Consider the following 3,273-nt stretch of genomic DNA (forward strand, 5'->3'; position numbering starts at 1 on the left):
AAATGATTATTAACGACATGCAAAAAAGAGAGATGTTTAATTGTATTAACAATGAAATTTTAGATTTGATTGTATTTAATCATTAAAATATAAAAATTAAAAAATAAAATTTTAATTTATATATTATTATTTAAATTATTATTTTAGTATTTTAATTTTTTGGTTCGATAATTTAAAGACTAATTATATTTTATAATAACAAAGTATAATTATAAAAATTATTATCATATTATGTATATTTTGCCCCCACTCACATATTTTTTTTGGATCCATCACTGTAAGGACACATTAAAAAAAAAATATAGGGACTTAATTAAAAATTTAGTAAAACTATCGAGATGAACAAAGTAATTAAACTTTTAAATATTTATGAACAGAAATGATTGTTTTTTCTTGTTAATTGAGTTATTAATTTATTTAATTTTGTTGGTGTACTACTTATTTGTATACTTAAATGGGATTATAAAACTTTAGTTAGTGTTATACATGTATTATTTATATATTCTTTACTTTAGTTTTGACAGGAAATTAACTTTTCTTTAACTAATAATTACCTAATAAGATAGTGAAATAGCAAATATTAAGGCGTGAGTAAGAAGAATTTATGAAAAATAATTAATATTGAGGGAAGGAATTTGCCCCAAATACAATTTGACAGTATTGACGGCAGAATTGTCATTTATTATATTTCGACAATGACATTTTGTTTTTTTATCATTTTAATTTTTTAAAAAATATAAAACGGTAATCCCATTTTGTCATTTATCATTTTTTAATTAAAAAAAAAATCAAAATCGTATTGTATTTTTCTACAATCATGTACAACACATGTTCAGTGATGTTTGGGGACTACACCCCTTTAGAACCAATATAAAAACAAAAAAAAAGACCTAACTTTCTACACCAATCTCCTAAGAAATATCATAAAAAAATTTCCTAGCTGTTAGTTGTGGCACATGCAAAAAATTTAATGTCTGCAAGTACATAGAAAAGAAGGAGATCTATGCCCTTTACCCTTTTTGGCCTCCAATTCCTTAGTTTTTCAGTTTTCTCATCCCCTCCGTAACTCTTTTATTCTGAATGTATGGATCAATTTAGGTAAATGATTTGATGAGACATATAATTATTTATATATTTTTGTTTAATATTTTAAACTTTTGAGATAATTAGATAAATAATTTTATGACATCTTATCAAAATTTTATAACGAAACAATTTAGAATTTGTTATTTATTTCATATAAAAAAAGGAATTTTAGCCTGAATCAAATAATAATAATAAACGTATGCAAAATTCAGAGTCAAACTCAAAGAATAAAAAACATTCAAATCAAACAATGCCTTTTTCCGTTGTCTCTTCATTTCTGTTTCCAAAAATGAAAAAATCAGATTATTTATTATCGTAGTCGTTGTTGGCAACTCACATGGATATATGTTCATACCTTAGGTTTTTTATTCAACGACGATGGTGCATGCGTTGAAAGAAACTCTAAAGAATTCATTTTTCTTTTAAATAATTTATTATAGAAAGAATACTCAATTTGTTCCTGAATTTGCTGCAAACTTCAATTTAATCCCTAAAATTTTAGTTATCTCTATTTAATTTTCAAACTTTGCGAATATGAAATAATTTTTGACGTAACGGAAGTTGATACGTGAACAGCCAGATGCTACGCTAGACTCTGTAAAACAATGTTGTTTTGGTTTCGGCACTCAAATAGCCAAAAAAATATTATAAGTGGTGTTTATTTAAACATTTTCTTGCAAAACAAGCGATATGACATCGTTGTTGGACTATTTGAGTGTCATAACCAAAACTAAATCACTTTACAAGTTTCAGCATAACATTTGATTGTCCATGTCAGTGTGACATCTTTACTATCAGAATATCACACTTCTGACTGCACTACTCTGATAGAACAAATATTACGATGACTTCCATACATATATAATAATAAACTATGAGCCTTTAACTTAAAACCGCATCGCTGTTTTCTTTGAAAAACCAGAAATACTTTTTTTTTTTTTTGAAAAACGGAAAATACTTTTTCTTTCGTTTTACAAGCATACATACATATTCCAATACACACACACACAAGGGTCCTTTAACACAAGTAATTACAAACATTGATCATCATTACAATCATGACTCATATCTTTCTTTACAAAAATATAAATCTCAATAACAAACATTAATCATCATTACAATCATGACTTCTATCCCTCTTTACAAAAATATAAATCTCAATAACAAGGCGAGAAAAAAGACATCTATGATAATACAACCATAAAGTGTAGAAATCATGTCATAAACTTCTTTGTCCGCTTCCTGAAAAGAGAAGTCTGTAGGGATGAGAACCTAACCACACGGTCTCAGCAGAAAGTTTGGAATTGTCATAAGAGGATACGTATAAGGAAAAGAATGGATTTCAACCGAAGTGATTATCGCTCGTCTTATGAATCCTTTCAAAAACCAACAGTTACTTATTCAAAATCCAAATTCATACTTCCATTATAAAATCTTAAAAGTTACTCAAACTGTATGAATGACCAACTTGTTCCAAGCATAGGTTCTTTAAATCTATGATGAACCAGTTTGATCTTTCATACTTTACTAAACCTTAAACATAAATCAATCACGACATCCGACCCATCACATAATCAATCAACACACAAATCACCACAAGCCAATGCGTGTATCAACCTTTACCAACTTACTGAATTACAGCCTCCAGACCAATTAGTCACGACCTCCGGCCCAAAATAATCAAATCTCGGCCTTCGGCCCAAAATAATATCAAATCTCGGCCTTCGACCCCAAAACAATATCAAATCTCGGTCTCCAACCCACATCAATATCAACTCTCGGCCTCTGACCCCAAAACAATATCAAATCTCGGTCTCCAACCCATATCAATATCAACTCTCGGCCTTCGGCCTAAAACAATATCTAATTTTGGCCTCCGATCCAACATATAATCAAATCACTTACACGCCACCACACTTCAAACCAACAAGTCACAAACTCAAGCAATCAAACAAACAATCACACACATAGAGAGCAAGTACAACAAGTAGTACAATTAGCAATTAACAGGATGTTAATTAGGCATGCCAAGTATAATTATGCAGACCCAAGCAAAATCAAACAAATGCAGTATGATGTATGCCTGTCCTACTGGCCATGAGCTCACATGTCGGTTAACATGCCAGAATCCGATACATGCAGTATCTAACCCGGACATTGTCTCTCGCTTGCGCATCTCCAAAAGGA

This window comes from Arachis ipaensis, chromosome B5, assembly GCF_059453495.1.
Source record: "Arachis ipaensis isolate K30076 ecotype BB chromosome B5, ASM5945349v1, whole genome shotgun sequence".
NCBI classification, from domain to species: Eukaryota; Viridiplantae; Streptophyta; class Magnoliopsida; order Fabales; family Fabaceae; genus Arachis; species Arachis ipaensis.